The 24,956-nt window shown below is 37.6% G+C and overlaps 1 pseudogene; it reads right to left on the bottom strand.

The window, feature by feature from the left end:
* Positions 1–932: 932 nt before the first annotated feature.
* LOC138399481 (G patch domain-containing protein 11 pseudogene) lies at positions 933–23,716 on the bottom strand (annotated as a pseudogene).
* Positions 23,717–24,956: the final 1,240 nt, after the last annotated feature.

Here is a 24,956-nt window from a genome sequence, read left to right as displayed (position 1 = left end):
TTCTACTAAGTGAAGTATCACAAGAATGGAAAAACAAGCACCACATGTACTCACCATCAAATTGGTATTAACACTTATGTGCTAATTGAATCAGCACTTATGTGCACATATAATAGTAACTAACATTCATTGGGTGTCGGGCAGGTGGGGGACGGCAAGGGAAGCAAAGTAAATCCTCTTGAATAAAGATAACAACACCCTAGGACTCAAATTATAGTGACAAATTTTTGTATATGATCTAGAATTCAAAATTTAAAAAGAACAGACTTTTAGGGAGATAAAACTTGATGGTAATTAAGGGAAAAATGACAATAGAGAAAAACCACAGGAACTATAGATAATGATTTATTAGACCTAGACATTAAAATGATTATGGTGAATATCTATAAAGAGTTGAAAAAAATACTTTGGTTAGAGATTTGAAAACTATCATAAAGGAACCAAGAGTTGACCTGTAGGACATCAGCAAAATGGTGGAGTAGGAAACTCTAAGCTCCTGTCCCACCACAGAAACAGCGAAAAATAGGAAAAAAATTCAGGAACTGGCTGAACCAACTTCATAGAACTAATCTTATAGAAGCTCTGTAAAACAGTTAGAGATTAAAGATTTACAGTAACCAAGTGAATGTCCAATCAAGAAAAAGCCACCTTCACAAAGAAAGGATTTTATGGTGTTTGTACTTGCCCTTGCCCTGACCTCACCCCTGTGCAGCCTGGACTTGGTCAGGAGGAGGCAGCACCCCAACCCCCAGTGCCTTCCCACAAACCAGAGGCTGCAAAGCAGATTTTGTTTGAGGTGTTTTTAACCTATCTGGGTTGCCTGGGGGACAGAAGGAAATGGGGGAGAGGCTCAAAATAATGATTTGTTGAAAGTTGAAAGTTTGTTTTTTGTTTTTTTTTTTTTTCAAGTTTCCACTTTAATGGGAATAATCTTAGTCATGATCTGCAGAAGTTGGTCCTGGGCAATTTGAAGATAGGTCTTCTTTATCTTTATAGGCTGTTCCACACCAAATACAATATAGATGTTCTTGTCTTAAATAACTAGTCAATATTTGTAATTTTTCCAGTACACTTAAATCTTCACTCTTATATTCATCTTCATCCTGTTCTTTTTCTTCCTTTTCCTCCTCTTCAAGCCTCAACCAGTACCATGCCTCCCTGGGAACCTGAATATTTTCTGGGCATCCAATTGTTGACAGGCTTGCTGGCGTCTTCTAAGGTTGCCTTCTAGCTTCATTTCATCTTGCTTAGTTTTACATCGCATTCGAAACTGTTCTGCATCTGTTTCTTCAGCTTGGTTTTTCATGCAAATCTTTCTTCTGTAGCTTTCTAATTTTTCCTCTGCTTTCCATTTCAATAATGCCTCATGACCAATGCCACTTTTCCCTGTTTTGACATTGAGAGGAAGGAGTTCAACAATACCATCTCCACTTTTGCCAAGAGCCTGACCACTTTTGTATCCCATCTTTTGGAGCAAAGCAAACCCTTTGTTTTCACAGTTCTTGAATCTCTTCCACCTCTCTGTATAGCTGGCCAATTGCTATTCTCCAATTATTACAAGAATTATGTGAGGTTTTCTGAGCTGAAAAATGAGCAGACCAACCTGAGAGGGGGTGTAGAGTACTGAAAACAAGAAAATTAAGTAAGCATGTGCATAATGGTTGCTGAGGTTCTCAGCCCTGTTCTTCCACTTTGCTGCAAGAATATTGGCAACTGCACAAAAGTAAAATCTCCAATAACCTCCATTAGGAACATGAAAGGAGAAATCACAACCGATGCTACAGAGATACAAGATATCATCAATGAATTCTACAAAAATCTTTATGCACACAAACTGGAGAATGCGGAGGAAATGGACAAATTTTTAGAAACACATAGTCTTCCCAGGCTCAACCAGGAAGAAATAGAGTACCTGAACAGACCACTATCAAGAACTGAAATCAAAACAGCAATAAAAAACCTTCCCAAAAAGAAAAGCCCTGGTCCAGATGGGTTCATACCTGAATTTTACCATACATACAAAGAAGAACTGGTGCCCATCCTACATAAACTATTCTCCAATATTGAAAAGGATGGAATTCTCCCCAACATGTTCTACCAAACCAATATAACATTGATACCAAAACCAGGAAAGGACGCAACAAAAATAGAGAACTACAGACCAATTTCTCTCATGAATATAGATGCAAAAATTTTCAATAAAATACTAGCAAATTGAATCCAAGTACTTATCAAAAAAATAATCCACCACGACAAAGTGGGCTTCATCCCAGAGATGCAGGGGTGGTCCAACATATGTAAATCTATAAATGTAATTCACCACATAAATAGAAGCAAAACCAAAAACCATATGATACTCTCATTAGATGCAGAAAAAGCATTTGACAAAATTCAACATCCTTTTATGATAAAAACGCTTAACAAAATAGGCGTTGATGGAACTACCTAAAAATGATACGAGCCATATATGACAAACCCACAGCCAACATCATTCTGAATGGGGAAAAATTGAAAGCACTCCCACTTAGAACTGGAACCAGACAGGGCTGCCCACTGTCCCCATTACTTTTCAACATAGTATTAGAAGTCCTTGTGAGAGCTATCAGGCAAGAAAGCAAAATCAAGGGAATCCAAATAGGGAAGGAAGAGATCAAACTCTCACTTTTTGCTGATGATATGATGTTATATCTGGAAAACCCCCAGGATTCAACCATGAGACTCCTGGAATTGATTAACGAATATAGCAAAGTCTCAGGCTACAAAATTAATATACACAAATCAGAGGCATTTATATATGCCAATAACAGTCAATCGGAAAACCAAATTAAAGACTCAATACCCTTCAAAATAGCAACAAAGAAAATAAAATATCTAGGTATATACCTAACTAAAGAGGTAAAGGACCTCTATAAGGAAAACTATGAAACACTGAGAAAAGAAATAGCAGAACTTGCAAATAGATGGAAAAATATACCATGCTCCTGGATTGGAAGAATCAACATTGTTAAAATGTCTATACTGCCCAAAGTGATCTACAGATTCAATGCAATCCCTATTAAATTACCAACATCATTCTTCACAGACGTAGAGAAAATAATTATACACTTTGTATGGAATCAAAGAAGACCCCGTATAGCAAAAGCAATTTTAAGCAACAAAAACAAAATGGGAGGTATTAATTTGCCAGACCTCAAACTATACTACAAGGCCGTGGTTCTTAAAACAGCCTGGTACTGGCACAAGTACAGGGACATAGACCAGTGGAACACAACAGAAAATCCAAATGTAGAACCATCCTCATATAGTCACCTAATTTTTGACAAAGTAGGAAAGAATATACTCTGGGGACAAGAATCCCTATTCAACAAATCATGCTGGGAGAATTGGTTAGCCACTTGTAGAAGACTGAAACAGGACCCACAGCTTTCACCTCTCACAAAAATCAAATCACGGTGGATAACAGACTTAAACCTTAGGCGTGATACAATCAGAATTCTAGAAGAAAATGTAGGAAAGACTCTTACAGACATTGGTCTAGGCAAAGAATTTATGAAAAAGACCCCCAAGGCAATCACAGCAGCAACAAAAATAAATGAGTGGCACATGATTAAATTAAAAAGCTTCTGCACAGCCAAAGAAACAGTCACGAGAATAAACAGACCACCTACAGAATGGGAAAAAATTTTTGCATACTACACATCAGATAAAGGACTGATAACAAGAATCTATTTAGAACTCAGGAAAATCAGCAAGAAAAAAATCAAACAACCCTATCAAAAAGTGGGCAAATGACATGAATAGAAACTTCTCGAAAGAAGATATAAGAATGGCTAACAAACATATGAAAAAAAATGCTCAACATCCCTAATCATCAGAGAAATGCAAATCAAAACCACAATGAGATATCACTTAACCCCAGTGAGAATGGCTTTTATCAAAAAAACCCAAAACAACACATGTTGGCGTGGATGTGGAGAGACAGGAACACTCATACACTGCTGGTGGGACTGCAAACTAGTGCAACCCCTGTGGAAAGCATTAGGGAGTTATCTTAAACAGATTCAAGTAGACCTGCCATGTGATCCAGCAATCCCATTATTGGGCATATACCCAAAGGAAAAAAGGTCATTCTGTAACAAAGACACATGTACCCGAATGTTTATAGCAGCACAATTCACAATAGCAAAGATGTGGAAACAACCCAAATGCCCATCAATACATGATTGGATTAGTAAGCTGTGGTATATGTATACCATGGAATATTACTCAGCTATAAAAAATAATGAAGATACGACATCTTTATGGTTCTCCTGGAGAGAGTTGGAACCCATTATATTAAGTGAAGTATCCCAAGAATGGAAAAACAAGCATCACATGTACTCACCAGAAAATTGGTTTCTCTGATCATCACCTAAATACAAATCTGGGAACGAGACCAATTGGATATCAGACTGAGGTGGGGGGTGGGGGAGGGGATGGGTGTATGCCTACACAATGAGTGCATTGCGCACCGTTTGGGGAATGGTAAGGCTTGAAGGTGCTGACTCGGGAAGAGGGGGAAGCGAGGGATATATACCTACATGATGGGTGCAACGCGCACTATCTGGGGAACAGACAAGCCTGGAGCTTTGACTTGGGGGGAAAGGCGGTACATGGGCAACATATGTAACCTGCAATTCTGTATCCCCCATAACAATAAGATGAAATAAAAAAAAAAAAAGAATATTGGCAACTAACAAAAATCGAGATTCAGAGTCTTATTTAGAGAAAATGACTGGCTCAAGTGAGTTAAAAGACTGAAAGAGAGAGGTATTGGAGGTTCCCCAACTAAATGGAAATGCAATATTACTTTCCAGCAACATGCATACATTTGCGTTTATTCCCATAAATAAAAAATGCTTGAAGCTCAGGCTTGGGGGGATGGGGGGGGGCATGGGCAATATATAGAACCTGAACTTTTGTACCCCCATAATAAGCTGAAATTAAAAAAAAAAACACAGTAGACAACCAAGAATTAGCAAACTTCTGAGCAAACATAACAATAAATGAATAAAATAGAAAAAAACAAGAGCAACTTTGTCAAAACAGAATCTATTCAGAAAGAATACTTAGAGAAAAACAAATTAATTTTAAAAAATTAAAAATTCAACCGTACCATTAATAAAGGATAGAAAGAGACTTTCTTGCAACCACAAACTTGGAACAGTACAATACAAAGAAAAAAGCTCCAAAAAATCATTTTAAATATAATGGCATAATAAAATAATAGCAATATTGGGGAAAGAGAAATGTTCTTTTCTTTTTTTCTAAAATGAGCAAAAAACATGTTTCTGTGCTGATGGGACTGATTCATTTGAGATATAAAATTTGACCATGTAAAGAAAGAGGGTAAAATAACCTTTAAAGATGTTCTTGATTTAGTTGCCTGAGCTTTTGGAGTCAAATATAAAAAATTATTGCCCAGACCAATATCATGTAAATTTTCCCCTATGTTTTTCTAGTAGTTTTCTTTTTTTTTTCCTAGTAGTTTTAAAGTTTCAAGTCTTACATTTAAGTCATTATTTTCAGTTGATTTTTATATTATACATGGTGTGTGATAAGAGTCCAATTTTATTTTTCTGCGTGTGGATTTGCAGTTTTCCTAACACTATGTATTGAAGAGAGTTTCCTTTCCCCATTATGTGTTCTTGGCATCTTCATTGAAAATCAATTCACTGTAAATGTGTGGGTTCATTTTGAGCCTCTCTATTGTGTTCCATCAGTCGAGGTATCTATTTTTATGCCAGCACTATGCTGTTTTAACAACTGTAGCTTTGTAATATACAGATGCTCCTTGACTTACAATAGGCTTGTGTCCCAATGAACCCATAGTAAGTCAAAAATATCACAAGTCAAAAATGTATCTAATACTCCAGTAAACCCACTGTAGGGTCAAAACATTGTAAGTCAAACAATTACATCTAGATACTCCTCAGTTTATGATGGAGTTACATCCCAAATCCATTGTAAAGTCAAACTATCATAAGTTGGGAACTGTTTATAGTTTGAAATCACATATATTGTAATTTGATGCCTCGAGCTTTGTTCTTTTTGCCCAAGATTGCTTTGGCTATTTGGAGCTTTTTGTGGTTCCATATGAATTTTATTATTGTTTCCCTGTTTAAATGTCATTGGAATTTTGATAGGGATTGCATTGAATCTATAGATCAATTTGGGTAGTATGGATATTTTACCAATATTAATTCTTCCAATCCATAAATACAGAATATCTTTCCATTTATTTGTGTCATTTTGAATTTCTTTTATCAAAGTTTTATAATTTCTAGGATATGGATTTTTCACCTCCTTGGATAAATTTATGCCTAAGTATTTTACTTTTTGGAGCTATTGTAGATGGGACTGTTTTCTTGATTTCTTTTTCAGGTAATTTGTTGTTAGTGTATAGAAATGCTACTTATTTTGTGTATTGACTTTGTATCCTGCAACTTTACTGAATTTGTTTATATGTTTTAATAGATTTTTGTGGAATCTTTAGGATTTTTTTATATATGAAATCATGTTGTTAACAGTGACAATTTCACTTCTTCCTTTCTTATTTGGATGCTTTTTATTTCTTTCTCTTGCCTAATTGCTCTGGTACTATAGTATTATACATCCAGTACTATATTGAATAGAAGTGGTGAAAGTGGCCAAAGTTCAGGCAACAAAACCAAAAGTAGAAAAATGGGATTACATTAAATTAAAAAGCTTCTATACAGCAAAGGAAACAATCAATGGAGTGAAGAGACAACCTACAAAATGGCAGAATTTATTTGCAAGCCATACATCTATCTGGTAATGGGTTAACATTTTAAAATATCCAAGAAACTTAAGTAACTCAATAGCAAGAAAAAAATAATCTGATTAAAAAATTGGCAAAGGACCTGAATAGACATTTTTCAAAAGGAGACATGCCAGTGGTCAACATATCAACAGATGCATACAAAAATGCTCAATATTACTAATCATTTGGGAATGTAAATTAAAACCACAATGAGATATCACCTCATATCTGTCAAAATGGCTATTATCAGAAAGAGGAAACATAATAAGTTTTGGCAAAAGTGAGGAGAAAAGGGAACCTTTGCACATTATTAGTGGGAATGTACAGCAATCCCACTTCTGGGTATATATCCAAAGAATTTGAAATCAGTATGTCAGAGTGATGTCTTCACTCCCATGTTTATTGCACCATTTATAGCCAAGTTATGGAATCAGCTTAAGTGTCCATCAGCTGATGAATGGATAAAGAAAATATGGTATATATACAAAATGGAATACTATCCGGCCTTAAAAGAGAGGAAGATTATGCCATTTGAGACAACATTGATGAATCTGGAGGACATCATGCTGAGTGAAATGTTCCATACCACATGTCTTCATTTATATGTAGAAGCTGAAAAAAATCAAACACATAGAAGTAGAGAGCAGAAAGTTGTTACCAGAGGCTGAGGAACAGGGGAATTGGGAAGATGCTAGTCAATGGGTACGATGTTGCAGTTAGATAGGAGGAATAAATGATTATAATTTGAAGTGATTGATATGTTAATTAGATTGGTTCAATAATTCTACATTGTATACATATATTATCACTTTATACCTCATAAATATATACAATTATAACTAGCCAATACCTCATATTTTTTTAAGAAAAAGGTGTCTTTGAATAGGACAAAGAAAATTGAATCTAGTACACAAGTAAAGGGATAGGTTTTAGACCAGATTGTAGATGATTTATATCTGTGGGATCAGGCAGGAAGGTCCTGTGGTTGGATAAGATGCCAGTAGGCAGGTAGACATAGTTGACATGCTAATCTAGGGATCTCTGCTGAATGGTTCAGTTTTCTCAGTGAAATTGTCATTATGATCACCAGCTAAAAGAGCAAAGAGAAGAGAAGAGAAGAAGAGAAGAGAAGAGACGAGACGAGACGAGACATGAAGAGAAGAAAAGAGATGAGATATTGGGGATGTGAGAAGAAAGGAAGAGTGTGAAATAAGGTTTTAAGAGAGTGAAAGAATAAATAGACCACAAAAATACAGTATGACTCCTTGGTCATTTGAAGTTCATGGCCATGAATTTAAAACAAGACTAGTTAATATGATTGTTTTTCTACCTCTTGTTTAGCTGTACAAGTGCCTCCTCTTAGTTCTATACCTTTCCAAACTTCCAGTTAAAAAATCAGGATGAAGTAAAAATAATTTCAAACACACAAGTTCCGAAAACAGTTATCTCCCATGCCTGCATTCAAAGGAAGCTACTGATGGATGTGCTCCACCAAGATGAGGATATAAACTAAGAAATAGGAAGATATGAGAAACAGGAAATCAAATATAGATAGCAGTGAAGAAAATCCTTGAATATATGTCAAGAGAGGGACCAGCATCACAGCCCTGCTCCAGGCTTAGAAGACAACCAGACCAGAGTAGAAGAGGCACTGCTGCAGGAAAATGAGATGAATGGAATATGTGAAGTAGCTAAATGTCCTCAGAGGAGATTCAGGAAATTCACAAAAAGCTAGTTATTTATGAATACATAAAACATAAAAATTATTACCTCCCTGGAAAATATAATAAAAAGCTGTTCTGGGAGGGAACAGCAATTATAGTTCATTAACTGGTTTGGCTGTGAATAGTGTTTACATTGGCATGATAATACAAATACTGAATACTTTTTTTAATAAAAATTTCCACGTAAAAATATTAGCAGGTTGGGGAACAGGAGGCATATTCCTGTGTGGTGGGGGTAGCAACAGGAGAACTAAAAAGATCTGAATTCCCACCTGAAGGAGCCAGTCAACTAATAATAATTCAGGCTGAAAAATCAAGATGCTGCAATGTAAGTATTTTATTTAGACATTAATATTGGTACCAAAATGATTAATCAATAGAGGTGTAAGTGGTTACCTCTTGAATGAGAGCAGAGGGAGGTAGAAAACTTTGGTTCCACCCAATAAATGATATAGAATTGTTTTACTCATTATGCTCATAATCATGTAAAAATAAAAAGGAAAGAATAATAATATACATGATGGAAATAGCTTAAAGAAATGGCAAGTAGTTTGATGTAGCTACAGGATCATGGTGAAAGCCAAAAAAAAAAAAAAAAAGAGAGAGAGAGAAAAGTAGGTTGTGATCCATTGTTTTTTAATTCTGCTCTGACCTTAGTCATTTCTTTTCTTCTAGCCAAAACAATCTTAAGCAAAAAGAACAAATCTGGAAGTATCACGTTACCTGACATCAAACTATACTACAAGGCTATGGTAACCAAAATAGCATGGTATTGGCACAAAATCTGAGTCATAGACCAACGGAACAGAACAGAGAACCCAGATATAAAACCATCTACATACAGCCAACTTATCTTTGACAAAGCAGACAACAATATACACTGGGGAAAAGAAACCCTATTCAATAAATGATGCTGGGAAAATTGGATAGCTACATGCAGAAGAATACAAGAGGACCCCACTCTCTTACCACTCACAAAACTTAATTCAAGACAGATAAAATACTGAAATGTAAAGTATGAAACCATAAGAATTCCAGAAGAAAGTGTATGAAAAACTCATCTAGATATCAACCTAAACAAAGAATTTATGACTAAGACCCCAGTGGCAATTATAGCAACAACAAAAATAAATACATGGGACTTGATTAAATTGAAAAGCTTCTGCACAGCTAAAGAAATAATCAACACAGCAAATGGACAACCTACAGAATGGGAGAAATTATTCACAAATTATACACCCAATAAAGGGATGACGTCCAGACTCTACAAAGAACTTGAAAACAAACAACCCCATTAAAAAATGGGCAAAAGACATGAAGAGAAGTTTTTCAAAAGAATATAAACAAATGGCCAAAAACATATGAAAAAATGCTCAATGTCTTTAATCATCAGGGAAATGCAAATTAAAACCACAATGAAATACCACCTTATTCCTGTTAGAATGGCTTTTATTAAAAAGCCCCAAAACAATAGTTGCTGGCACAGATGCACAGAGAAAGGAACACTTATACACTGTTGGTGGGACTGCAAATTAGTACAACCTCTATGGAAAACACTATGGCGATTTCTCAAAGAACTAAAAGTAGACCTACCATTTGATCCAGCAATCCCACTACTGGGTATCTACCCAAAGGAAAAGAAGCCATTTTGTCAAAAAGACACCTGCCCTTGAATGTTTACTACAGCATAATTCACAACTTCAAAGATCTGGAATCAACCCAAGTACCCATCAATTCATAAGTGGATTAATAAAATGTGGCATACGTATACCATGGAGTATTACTCAGCCATAAAAGGATGAATTCATGCTTTTGCTGTTTGCATGTTTGAATGCTGTTTGCAGCAATTTGAAAGGAATTGGAGACCATCATCCTAAGTGAAGGTTCTCAAAAATGGGAAAAAAAAAAACATACTGTAACCAAAGGGAGAAAATAAATACTTATACCAAGAATCTGGAAACAAAAGAAAAAAGAAAAGAAAAAGAAATGAGCTACTTACAACAACAACAACAAACAGGTGTACTTTCTAATAAATTGGAACTAACTGATGGGTACACATGTGCACAGAGGGAAGTAAAAGTCATTTGAAATCAAGCAGTGGGAAGGAGAGAAGGTCAAAAAGCTACCTAACAGGTACAATAAACAGAATTCTGGTAATGGGCACACTGATAGCCTTGATTCAAGCCATGTAACAAAAACATTTGTATCCCCTTAATATTTTGAAATTCAAAAAAAAAAAAAAAAAAGAAAGAAAGAAAGAAAGAAAGAAAAAAAGGAGACTGTGAGAGAAATGTCAGGCTAAGAAATTTTGATTTTATTCAAGACAATATAAGGAGTCATTGAAATTAATGTAGCAAAAAAATCATCTAATCAGATTTGTTCAAAACTGATTCTAAGGGCAGTGTAGATTGTAGTTTGGAGGATATAAAACTGAGGCATGGAAATGAGCCAGAGCATTGAAGTATTTCAGAAGAAATGCAGCAGGGCTTCAGGCTGTCTCTCCTTTCAAGCTATGTTTTTCTGCTCCACTCCCATATTCCTCACCTTTGCCTATTTCTCTTGCCATCTCTCCTTAAACCTTATTTTCTTCTCTAAAATCAATAATAAAAGTGAAATGTATATATGTTACTATGTGCAAATGCATAACATGCATATATTTTTTTCTGAAAATGAAGACATAACCATTTATGGTTTCTATTTTATTTAAAAGGCATATATAAAATTCTATAATATTATGGAAAAATAATTAAGTTGTATTTTACAGTGTGGATATTTATATTTTTCTATGGGTCAGTGTCTTTGATATAAAATATATTTTCTAATATGTTCTCTAAGCCCTAAACTGGGAAGTTAGGGAGAAAACAGGAAGCTCTAACATTATTAATTTAAAGACATACCTAATGCTATACTCCGACTTTAACATCCTTAATGCGATCTAAAATGCAGGCTAATGCCTAGCCCTTTGCTTGCTTTCCAATATAAAATCCAGACTGAAGTATCCAGCTATCTGAGTCAGATCAGCCATGGGTAGAGCCAGCCCCTGATGCTATTTATCTTTCCTTATATGATGCCCTAAGTCCTTCTCTTTGAAATTCTTTCATTAACTGTTCATTTTGGCTCTCTCTGCTTCTGACATGATCATTTTTCTTCCCTGTGTTGCTGCTATCTATTTTCTAGTGTCTCTTTCTCTCCCTCTTTCTCTCTCTTTCTTCCTTTCTAGAATGCATCTAAGTTTCACATTTCCACAGCTCACTAATTTTTCTCCTGTCAATCATATCTTCTGCTTTCCACAGATAAGAATCTGTACACCAATCCACTCTGCCTCCATTTATCATGTTTTTGCTTTCCTCCATTACTTTATTTTTTTTCTTTTTTAAAAAAGCTAGCTTAGCTCTCTTTTCCTGCTTTTAGTAATCAGCAAAGCAAAGCAGAGAGGTGAACTGAACAATGATGAGAGGCTAAAAAATAACTTCATTTCTGTTTCCAGAAATTATCTGAATTCTTGATTAAGTCAAAGTATCTTTCATCTAACAAATATTTCAGAAGCTCCTAAATATGAAGAGCTGGACCTTGTTATGAGACCATGTCTTAAAATAGTGATGAATATAAACCACGACTTAGCCGACGTGACTGTCTGAACCTGCTCTGAAACACAGAGAGGCTGTCTTCTGAAGATGTAAAGGCAAACACAAAGGAGGTGGCACAGGACTTACTAGTAGGTGCTATTGCAAACAGAGGGTCAGGATGTGAAGCATTCAAAGCAGAGATTCCATGCATGAGACCAAGCCCTTCTCCTCAAGGGCGTTATAATAGACTTTCCATGGTCAATTGTATCCAGTGGAAAATAGCAGTAAGCAGCTAGGGCTCAAGCATCAAACTCACCTGGTGTTAATTTTGGCTCTATCACTTCATACCTGTGTGAAGGTGGTGAAGTTACTTACTGAGATAGCACCCACAGAGCACTCACCCCCGAGTGGGGCTCATAGTAACCATTCAATAAATGTGAACTATTTATTATCCAATTAAGAAATAATATGGCCATTGAAGTCTCCAGGGAAACATATGAAAAATTCTTTTAAATGCCTATTGGACATGGTTATAAGACTAAACTCAATCTCAGGACCAATCAGGTGAAAATATATCTAATAAGATTCGAAGAACTGATTACAGAGAAGTGGAATATCCAAAAAGCTGAAAAAAAGGATGCAGAAATCGTTCAGGCACTCTTAGGTAGTGTCTCTCCTTATTTGTTCCAGTTAAAGACACAGCTGTGTGTATTAGGTACAGGAGACTGGAGAAAGCAATGGTTGTAAATTTATGTCTTTAAATTAAATATCACAGAATGTTTGTGTTCTTTGGGAATGCTAACATAATCCCCATGTATAATAAGAACAAGGAAGAACTGCATTTCCAAATCTAGTGAGACCCGTTGGTCAATGTCACCAAGTGCTTTGAATCCCTTTTGGAATCAAGGAGCAGGCAAAAGACATTCTGAGATATTCTGGATCCACTCCTGCTCTTAACTAAACCACTGAAAGGTCCTCCATGTTCATTACATGCGGGACTAAAGCAAAGACCACGAAAGCAATATGAATTGGGATGAGGAGAACATCAGAAAATTGAAGGAGGGAACCATGAGGTAAAGACATTCAAGGCAAGATTCAGGGGCCCAGAGCAAGAAAACATTGAGTAGTTGCTCCTAAAGAGACATACTGCTGTGGTTTCAATGTGTCTCCTCTAAACTTCAGATGTCACCAATGACATAGTACTAAGAAGTGGGGCCTTTAAGAGATCATAGGTCATGAGGGCTCATGAATGTGATTAAGAACTTTATAAAAGAGGCTTCCCGCAGCTTTCAGCTCCCATGCCCGTCTGCCTTCCTCCATGTGAGAACACAGGGTTCTCCCCTCTGAAGGATCCAACACTCACCAGACAACAAAACCTGCCAGAGCCTTGATCATGGACTTCCCAGCCTCCAGAACTGTGAGAAGATAGATTTCTTTTCTCTATAAATTACCCAGTCTTAAGTATTTTGTTATAGCAGCACAAATGAACTAAATAAGACATATGCCATGCTTCATCTCTAGTCTTCATTGAAAGTTCATCCCAGTGGGCTGTTTGAAAGAAGGTCAATCCATTTCCGATCCTCTGGCTTCTCCTACTCTAGGCAGCTAAGACAGAGGAGACATTTGAGAATCTTGAAAGCGATTTGAAAAAGGCAAAGGAATTGGAGGAGGCTCAGAGAACCAGCTCAAAGCTTCTTTGGGCTGTCAGGAGGTCATTTTTCAGGCAAAAATTGGATGGCTGTAGAAATATGGGAGTAGAGCACTGACAGGTTGCTGGAGAAAGGGTCCAGGTTAAAGCGAAAGGCAGGGGCATGAGGACTAAAAACCAAGGAAAGTTAAATATACAGTACAGTTTTTATGTCATATGCATGGCTATAATTTAAGGACAAATCTGTTTCCGTTCATCTTCCCTTAGAGAGTCACCCAGGAAGAGAATTTCCGAAATAAAATTTTTAACTCTAAGTTGCAGTCTACCAATAAATGTGAACCTAAACTTTTTTTCTCCTGGAATAAAATTCTGGCTTTGATATATTGTGATTTGTACAAATGCACTGGTAACTAAAATTAATATCCAGATATTTCAAAGTCTGCTTAAATAGTTTTGATGAGTTTATATACACTTTTTGTAGACTTTTGCTTGAAATGAATGTGTGAATAGGAATTTGACCAAGAGTATTTGGCCAAGAATGTTGTCCATATTCAGAACAATAAGTTTTCTCATTTTAAGAGTGATCCCAACGTATTAAATAATTACTGTGCTTTGAACTGGATTTTATTTAGGGAAGAAGATAATTTTACTGGATTGAAGTTATGTGAAATAAAGGGGATGGCTGGGCATATGCCAGATTTCTCCAAGGAAGTGCTTTCCATTCCTACCTTCAGTTCATGTTAGAGTTTTGCAGAGGGGAAATTTATTGTATTGGAGAAGTAAAACTATTAGGTTAATTAGTAAGAATATGTGAAATCAGCAAATTTTATATATGTGGACATGAGTCAGGGAGAAAAAGGAGTTGAGAAGGAGAAAATGAAGGGCCAGACCCTGAATGACTGTTCTTTTTTAAAGAATTTCACCAGAAACACATAGGACCAGGTATATGGGAGAGGAGTGGATTGTGAGAACAGCTTTGCACCCAGAGCTGGAGTCATCAGTGGCCGCAACTGGAAGCATGTTCCCACATCCTGCTCTGGAAGTAGTCACAGTACCCAGAACAAAGCTTGCTAACCTGAAAAAGGCGACAAGAGAGATTGGTGGATGGGAATCAAACAAGGTCCTGCCAATAAGTTTTCCCCCACATTGTTGAAAAGAAACAAAGGTCCAGATAGTCAGGAAGGAGAGATACTAGGCTTAGATTTGGAGTCTCTGAGAGTGCTGAATCCCTGATGAAGGATACCTGTGGCACTTTTCCCCAGATTGATGGAAGATAAGCCTGGGTTTCTGGGACTTCTTGACTTAGAAGACAGGAGGTCTTTTGAGGAAAAGATAAAAGAGCCTAGTAGTAGGATTGCACTGAATTCCAGTACATGTAAAGTAGTTTAGATCTTTCAGATAGTATTGGCAGTCTTTGCTGGAGTCATCCCACAGGCAGTTAAGAATGAATTACTGTCAATAAGAAAAAGACAACCCATTAGAAAAAAAATGGCAAAGGGTGCCAGTAGACATTTCGCTAAGTAGGAAACATGGATGGCCAAAAATTCATTTGAAAAGTTACTCAAGCTCACTGGTAATCAGGGAAATGAAAAGTCAAACCACAATGAGATAATGTTTAACATACACAAAATTAACAAAAATTAAAGTCTGATGATGCCTAATATCAAGGATATGGAGTAATATGTAGTCTTCTACATTGCTAACATGAGTGCAAACCAGAACAACAGCCTTAGAAAGCAATTTGACACATGCAGTAAATTCAAAAATACACATAAGACCCAGAAATATAACCTAGGGAAACTTTTACATTTTTTGCATCAGAAGTCAAATATTAGAACATTCATTGCATCACTATCTATAATAGCAAAATGGGAAATTACCTAAATATTCATTAGTAAAATATATAAATTTCAGTATATTCAAATACAGTTATGCAACCCATGAGAACTTTTCAGTCAAAAACAGGCAGCATATACAATGGTGGTTCCATAGATCATAATACTGTGTTTTTACTGTAACTTTTCTAGGTTTAGATATGTTTACATATACAAGTACTTGCTATTGTATTATAATTGCTTATACTATTCAGTACAGTAACATGCTATACAGGTTTTTAGACTAGGAGCAATAAGCTATAGCACATAGCCTCAGTGTGTAATAGGCTAAACCATTTAGGTTTGTGTAAGTACACTCTATGGTGTCCACACAGCAAAAAAATCACCTAACAATACATTTCTCAGAACATATTTTCCATCATTAAACAACAACTGACTGTCATGGAATAACATGCAACATGAAATTATATAAACATAAGCACAGGTATTAATATAATCACAACTATCAAAAATTTAAAAAGCAACTGAAGAACAGGAATTGATAGTAGGAAAACGTGTGCTCTCTTTGATTCTAACTGATGCTATTCGCTTCTGTGACTATGCTTGCTTTTAGTTGTTTAATAAACATAGTTAATCAGAATGAAAAACAGAGATAAGAACAAAGGTAACTCCATGATAGGCTAGGCTTCCTGGATGTGAGAAGCCTAGTTCTGCTTCTGTATATATGGCTTGCTGGCTTGGTGCTTAGCGTATGGCAGGCTTCACTAAAGTAAAGGAAAACAAAGCCCCGGGGAGGTAACTGCAAGTTGCTTCCTGATGAAGGGCTGGAGAGTCCAGGGGCCCTCCAACCAACTAAGTAGATAAAAAGAGCAAGACATGATCAGCGCATGAACGGCTTGTGCAGGGCATGTGTTCCCAGTATCACTTGTAACCAAAAACTAGAAGGTATGCAACAACAGCCCCCCTCCCCGTCAGAGACCCTCCTCTTCCCCTGGATGACGTTAACTACAACTGGCGCCAGTGTGAAAAGCCCAAAGCTTAGAGTCAACAAACCCGAAGCCAACGTGATCAGCCACTTCTAAAAAAGAACAAATAAACTGAAGGGGGATGAAGAGCAGACTAATGTGTCGTGTGCAGACTAGTATGTCATGTGCAGACTAACGTGTTGTGTGCAGAATAACGTGTCGTGTGCAGACTAATGTGTCGTGTGAAAACTAGCATACAGAAAAGTATAAAAGCTTAACCTTTACCCCGGGGTGGGGTCCTAGTTCCTGGAGAGGCCACTGGTTGGTGCTCTGGAATTTGGACCCTGGCCCGGGGCTAGTCAATAAACTCCTTTGCCTTTTTGCAGCCTCAGTGACTCTGCCTCTCTGTTCCTGGGGCCAAGGGGAACCGGATCTAACACAACTAGCGAAGAATAAGTTCAGCATAAAACCGGTAATCAAAATGTTAAAACCAAATAACCACATTAAAAAGTGAGCAAAGGACGTGAACAGAAACTTTTCAAAAGAAGACAGGCTAATGGCCAAGAAAACATGAAAAAATGCTCAACATCTCTAATCATCAGGAAAATATAAATCAAAATCACAGTCACAGTGAGATATCACTTAACTCCAGTGAGAATGGCTTTCACCAAAAAGTCCCAAAGCAACAAATGTTGGCATGGATGCAGAGAGGTAGGAACACTCATACACTGCTGACAGGACTGACAACTAGTACAACCTTTGTGGAAAGGTATGGAAATACCTCAAAGAACTAAAAGTAGAACTACCATTTGATCCAGAAATCCCACTACTGGGTATCTACCCAAAGGAAAAAGGGCATTCTATAAAAAAGACATCGGTACTCAAATATTTATAGCAGCACAATTCACAATTGCAAAGGAATGAAAACAACCCAAGTGCCCATCAATACATGAGTGGATTAATAAAATGTAGTATATGTATACCATGGAGTTCTACTCAGTCATAAAAAATGAATTATCATGGAGGGAGCTGGAGCCCATTTTTCTAAGTGAAGTATCGCAAGACCGGAAAAACAAACACCACATGTACTCACCATTAAACTGGTACTAATTGATCAACACTTATGTGCACATATGGGAAGTAACATTCACAGGGTGTCAGGCAGGTGGGAATGGGGAGGAGGGGATGGGTAAATTCACATCTAATGAATGTGCTGTGCACTGTCTGGGGGATAGGCACGCTTGTAGCTCTGACTTGGGCAGTGCAAAGGCAATATATGTAAAGAAAGCATTTGTACCCCCATAATACTCTGAAAAAAAGTTAAAATAGGCAAAATTAAACAATATAGTTTTAGGAAAAGCAAATTTTCCTGAGAGCACAAAAATATTATAAAATAAGGTCAAGGAAATGATAACTGGTAAGCCAGAGAAATGCACTGGTGGAAGAAGGTGATTGCAAGTTAGGATAGCTCAGGGGAGTGTCAATGTCTTTGGTAATGGTTCTTAGACAAGATAGTGGCTACACAGCTATTTATTATCTTGATAACTTGTGTGTTCTTATACATATTTTTATATTCTTGATGTGTTTTAACAAAATATGCTTAAAAAAATAAATTCTCATCAATGCCACTACACAGAGCCAAGCAGGAAATTGAAAGCCTGGTAGAAATTGAAAGCTATAAATTTCACCATTTATATTTTGGTGAAATTATGACCTATGTTAGGGGAATTATTGGACTTCAAGTAGACTGCTTTAGACACACATGATTTGGTATGATAACATATAATAGTTACGTCAAAGTTGGTATAAAAAGAGAGGAGAAATTTTAGATGGGGAGCTCTCACTAGAGAAAGGCAAAAATAAACTTGAAAAAGGGAAAATTGAAATAATGAACTTTTTGTGGCATGGGGGACTCTTCTTATTATTTCTGTGATTTAAATTAGCCTTTCTCTGTCATCACCCTGCTCTACTCCCAATTTACCTGTGAAACACTATAATTTACAACACCATTACAGAGTCTGGCTTTTAAAATTAGTATCCACTAAAGAGAATCCAGGGCACCGATTCTTGTGGAATCTCTGAATCCATGTTTAGTGCAAGAGAACTCAAGATTGTCCTGGAATAGCTTGCTGTTACTGGAGAGGGAGGATAATTGTTAGAGATTTGCAAAAATGACTACAAGAACTGGCTTGAGTGGGGACTCCTACAGGTCAAACTATGATGATTGGAGCATCAAATGGAAAACAAAGATTAGTATCAATTAGGAACATTGAATCAGTAAAAGAACTTAATTCCATGATGCTGCCCACAAAGTACAACTAATACAAAAAGATACTTTGAAGTAAAGCAACAACTACCAATGAGAGTCAATGTGTTGGTGCCTAAATACAGAAAACATGCTCCACAGTGGGCGGCAGATAAATGGATTTGAGGCAGCAGTCCATGGATCAAACTCACAGTCAAATCCACCAAGACAAATGGGTCTGAAATTAGAGTGGGGATATGGACTGCAGAGAAATGTAAAAGAAAAAGCTGAGTTATTAGTTATTTTCCAGGGACAATTTGGTACTTTTTTTCCATCTTGAATAACTATTTAATCTCTGCTAACACTGACTTTGGATCAAGAAAACATGAAAGGTCTGATTTTTGAAAATCTTCTGTCAAAGGTAAGGTATAGCCTTCCTGAATGGTATTATAAAACTGATTGTTTAAGGACTATGGCATGGCAAGAAATGAGTTTTCTTGATCACAAGACAACCTCCTTTCACAAACAGTATAATCCACAGGTATGAGCCCCTATCAGGTACTATGGGGCCCAGGGCAATGCCTGCCTCACTCTATTCATCTCTCTCCATGACCATTTCATTCATGATAAGATATTGTATTCTTCAAAATTAAAACATAAACTTCATCTTCATTTCAGTGTATATATCAAGGCATATGTATGTGGTCTCTTCCCATGGGTCTATAACTCATCCAAAACTTGGCAAAAAAAAACCTTCGGTGGAGAACCTGAGCATACTTCAGTTGTCCATGCTTCCATCTTCAGTGTTTCCATCTTCAGAGAAAACTGGGGTGCAGTTGTGGGGATCTGAATCCCTCATGCATGCCTTCTCACCCACTCTTCCTTTCTGCTCTTGCAAGACCGGGCACCACTCTCCCCTTTCTCCTCAGCAGGTGGCCTGAGAGAGTAATATCAGAAAGCATGTACTTCGTGGGGCTGAGGAATGTGAAGTTTCAAATGCCCTAAGCTCCAGAGTGTGGTTCTTTGGTCTCTCCCTCATGTTAGGAAACACAGAATGGACTAACAAGTCTCTCTTTGCCCGATGGGTCTTTCTGTCACGCACAAGTCCATATGACCCTGTACCAATATCCTTAGCATTGTTAAGTCCCAGTGTATTCATCCATAAAATCCAGTGATAGGAGAATAGGCAAATAAATACATTTTAAATGAATTTGTATTCAATATGAAAATAGAGTCACAGTAAGTCTCAGTCTGCCCTAGGCACACACTCGTGGCTTTCATGCTGTGTGAACTGTGAGTAATGATTTCCCTTTGGGGAAACTTATTAAGATCCAAAGTATTAAGTTGATTTTCTATTTTCATATGAATATATGCAATAAAGAATTACAATTTTAATTGTGCTCAAAAACAGCAGCAAAAATATTCCCCAGAGTACCATTCAGTAGAATTCAGAGAGCCTTTACCCTTAGTTGGAGAAATTGAACTTCTTCAGGCACTGCACTGAGACAATTTAGATGCAATGAATGGTCTTCCTATAACAACCAGGAATAAATTTACTTCATAGAAGATTTGCCTTGCTGTACAGGGGATCAGTATTAAATTCTATATATAGACCCAAAGGATGTAAGTATTTTCAGGTCATTTTTAAAAATACTGTAAAGATATTATAAATAACATTTTTGTAGGGATCCTCCCTGAGCAAGAATTGGCTTGAGCTCAGAGTCAGTGAAGCTGGACCTGCTTCTTGGGTCCAAAGGTCAATGGGTCCAGACCGCTCCTTGAGGCCAGAATTCAATGGGTCTGGACACAGCCTGTTACCTGCTGAATGCTTCCTGGAGCTAAAGGACAATGGCCTATTGAAAAGACAAACTATTTCCTATGGCAAATAGCCAAGATGTGTCTCATTGTCCTGCACAGGGTAATGAGGTCCAAAGGTTAAGATGCAAACATTTGCCTTCCCTTGAGCAATTTCCATAAGAAATGGAACATGTGGCCTCAGGGCTCTAAAGACAGTCACGTACCAGGAAGTAGCTGCTGGACAAAAGGTGTATAAAAATAAAGCGACTGCTGCTTTCCGTACTGCAGTCTTGTACCGTCTATACGTGTCCGTGTGTTTTTTTCTATGTGTCTATATGTATGTTTATGTGTTCATCCCCCGTTCTGTAATCGGGCCGCAACACATTTTTTTTTATTTTTTATAAAATACTCCAAGAATGCACAAAACAAAGAAAATTTAACTAGGATGAGTTTCAGTGTGTGAGTGTGGTATGCAGAATAATGGCTACCCTAAGAAGCACGAGTCCTGATCCCTATAACCCGTGTATGTGTTACCTTACATGGCAAAAAGGACTTTCCAGATGTGATTAAGTTAAGGGTCTGGAGATGGCATGATTATCCAAGATTATCTGGGCAGGACCCGTGTGATCACAACAGTACCTTAAAAGAGGGAGGCAGGAGAGTCATAGAGTAGATACAAAGAGGAAAGTAGAGGAGAGAGGGGAGACGGGAGTGGGGAGAGGGAGAGAGACTTGAAGATGTTATCCTGTCAGCTTTGAAGATGGAGGAAGGGCCCAGGAGCCAAAGAATGCAGACAGCTTCTAGAAGCTGGAAAAGACAGAAAAATGAATTATCTCCCAGAGCTCCGGAGCCCCCGGAAGGAAATGCAGCTCTACTGAAGCCTTGATTTTAGGGCTTCTGACCTACGGGACTTGTGTTGTTTTAAGTCACTAAATTTGTTGACATTTGTTACAGAAGCAATAGAAAACTAATATAACGAGTCAAAGGATAGGGTCAAAAATACCACAAACTTCTAGTTGTGAATAATAAAACTGCAATACTGTTTGGGTTTAAGACTTTACGTAAAAACTTGGTCTATTAGAACCTGTTGGCCAACACTGGGCCTAACATAGAAAAGGCACATGTGTCATGTGTCTGTTACACGTAACCTGGTTAATAAAATTATGGAAGAAAGGATACAAACACAAATAAATTATAGCTGTGCACATGGAGTTGAAATAAAAAGTACATAACTTCCTGCTTTTCAGAAATGTAGACTCTGTGAAGGAAAATATAATCGCTATATTATCAACTCAAAAAATCTAGTGATTTTGACCTGATGACCGTGTCCGGCATCTTTGATGAGTAAATATTTGATTGTTTGAAGGCATAGAGAGAATGAGTAGAAATATGCTTCTGGTATTTGTTCCATTTCCCTTTCCCTTCAGCTTTGCATAAACCAAACACATTCCACTTAGGAACTACACAAATAGTTGAAGGTGGTATGAAGGTTGCAGCAAGCACATTTTCCAGGAGACGTATATTTCTGCATTTGAAATTAGCCATAGCTTAGCAACGCCAGCTTCCAAAACATTTGTACCAAGTGAAGTGCTGCATATGCTGTTGTGCTCGATGTACTGAAACAGCACCAAGCAGGGGAGCCCAACAGGGTGCGAAACGGAGAATCTCAAAACATGGTTATTTTCTTGTTGTTGCTGCTGTTTCAAATTGTTGTTTGCAATTGAGAGTGTCATGCTTTTAATATTAGTTCAATATTGGGGAAAGCACATGTTCTTTATGTTTAACTATGAGATGGTGCCTATAATTATTGGGATCATTATTATTCTTACAAAACATTAGTTTCCAAAATTGAAGAGGGGTAAGGAACTCTAGCTTCATCTCTTGACTCTACTGCAATTCACTCACTCAAATTGTCAAAGGGAAAACACACTTTTTCTGTTTCCCTCTTGAATTCTCCAAAATGGTAGGGCAGGACACAGGTTTCCAAGCCAGTTTAGGGCAGGGGATAACTTCTACTCAATCCTCTCTCCTCTGGCAATCTGAGAAGGGTATTTAATCTATTTTCTCTTTTTAGGGGTTCTCTTTAGTGCTGACTTTCAGCTTCCTCTTTCTTCCTGTCACTGGAGATAACTAGGTTTATTAAAAATTATATGCAAAATATTTGGGAAAATATGTAGCCTAATTTCTAAACTGATTAAGATAAACAAGGGCAGCACCTAAACATTTGCCCTAGCACACATTCCTTTTGTTAAAAGGTCAGAGAGTTGCTGTTGTCCCCTGCAAAAGGGTTTTTACTGCTCTGGGGCAGAAGTTGGAGGACATGAAGAAATCCTACTTACTTTCCTGGATGCCTTTTCATACCTTCTCCCTGCCTTCTCCTTGCTGTTCTTGGAAGGAGTTTTGAACGCAGAAGCAAGAGCTTTTGGAGAACAAAGAACCAGGATTTTAGAACAAACAATATCTGGGTTCAACCTCAGTCCTTCTATTTTCTAGTTGGGGCACCTTGGATATAGAAGATGCTTTCTCTGAGGCTTGGTTTACTCATCTGTTAAAGTAACGTAACATAAGCTTGCAGCATTGTTGCTGGATGATTGAAAGAGAAAACTCCTATTACCATGTTTCACACTCTAGAAAGAGGAGCTGTTACTAAAATCTATGGATATCTCTGTACTGTTAGACTCTGCTTCAAACTTTCAGGCTCCACCTTTACTGTTTAGTATTTTCATAACCTCATACGTTGTCTGTGACTGAGATCACCACAGCCTCTTAAGACACAAAGGAAGCAACTACTCAAATCTGGCCCATCAAGTACATGCTGTTCTGTATAGAGTGGAGAAACTTCTTTTAATAGAGAGAGGAAAGAAAAAAGTCAATTTTCCATGTAGAGAAATTGTGAACTGGTTAATTATGAACGGCCAGGTAAACAGATCAAATCACCCATCTGCATGGGAACTTGCAGGCACTGACATATAATGCTATCTTTGGGATTCTGACTTGCCTTGTGACATCCACCTGTGCTGGTGATTGGTGACCACATTGTGCATTTCCCTGATATCCATGGACTCTCTTACAAAACCCTCAGATAAAACTGCTTTGTTTGGCCTGCTGGACATCTCAAGGTGAGGCTGCCCTCTGGCGGTAGCCTCTTCCCTACACGTAAATCTAATTTTTTTGTTTGTTTGTTTTCACTTCTGTCCCACTGCAGAAAGCCAAGGTGGCTGTATAGTTCATTTCCTGTTTCTTAGGTCACAGCTCCCTGAGCAGCTCTCCAGTGAGTGGGAACCACTGACTTTGAGCCGAATTCTTTTTTTCGTAGATTTCTGTCTCCTGAAGTCCTGCCTACATTGGAAGACATTTATCATTTCCTCTTTGCACTTTCTCATCCAGACCAAGAGTAGCTTAGCTAAGGTAGAATCCAGGTTCCTCATCACCTGTCTTTTGTCAGGGGATTTTCCAAGGTCCCTTCTAAAAGATGACACATATGACTGAATCCAGCTGTAATCTAGACAGGGCAGAGCAGCCTTGGGACGCTGCTTCCCAGGCACCTGGGCTTGCAGCTCACACATACTCATGGCTCAGGAGCTCTCCTCTGCTGTCCAAATCTGTTCACTCCAGCCTCTCCCTTGCACTCTGTACTGCTAACCGAACACTTCTTACCTGGGCAGTCTCCATTGCCTCAAATTCCATAATACAAAATCAAACGCATTTTTCCCAAACCTGTTCCTCCTCTTTCTGCTTTCAATGCCTCAGATGAAGACTCCACAATTCACTCACTTCCCAATCTATAAAAAGGCCCTTCCCTGATTCTGCTCATCATTATCTCCACTTCCAACTGTATTACTCACTTTTAGCAGGTCTGTCCCTTCCGCTGCACAGCTGTTCCCTTCTGGCTTTGTCACGACTGCCCAGTGCATACCTGACAGTGATAACCCCTGCTTGAAATAATTCTCACTGTCCACAGAATAAAATCCAAACTCTTTGGTAAGTCGCTCCAGGTGCTTCACAATCTGCAGGACCCAATCTGACTTCCCAGGTTCCTTGCCCACCTGGCTACATCATCCTATGACGTATCCCCAATTATACCACAGATGTTTTCCTATCCATATATTTCTCCTTCAATCTGGTGAAACTCTGTCTACTCAGCTCCAAACATATCTCCATTCTGAAAACACTGCAGGTTTTTCTCCAATACAATCTACCTAATGAAGACTCCGTGTTCCCTAGAACTGGGATTTTATCTTATTATATGTTGTAAATCCAACAACAAGAATAGTGCTGGACATTTGGCGATTACTTTAAAAATGCTTCATGAATTAAATCCACATATTAGCACAGCTTATAAGTACATGAGCT

The sequence above is a fragment of the Eulemur rufifrons genome, chromosome 19 (assembly GCF_041146395.1).
Source record: "Eulemur rufifrons isolate Redbay chromosome 19, OSU_ERuf_1, whole genome shotgun sequence".
Classification (NCBI taxonomy): domain Eukaryota; kingdom Metazoa; phylum Chordata; class Mammalia; order Primates; family Lemuridae; genus Eulemur; species Eulemur rufifrons.
Note: the sequence above shows the minus strand (reverse complement) of the source record. Positions and strands in the feature narration are given on the sequence as shown.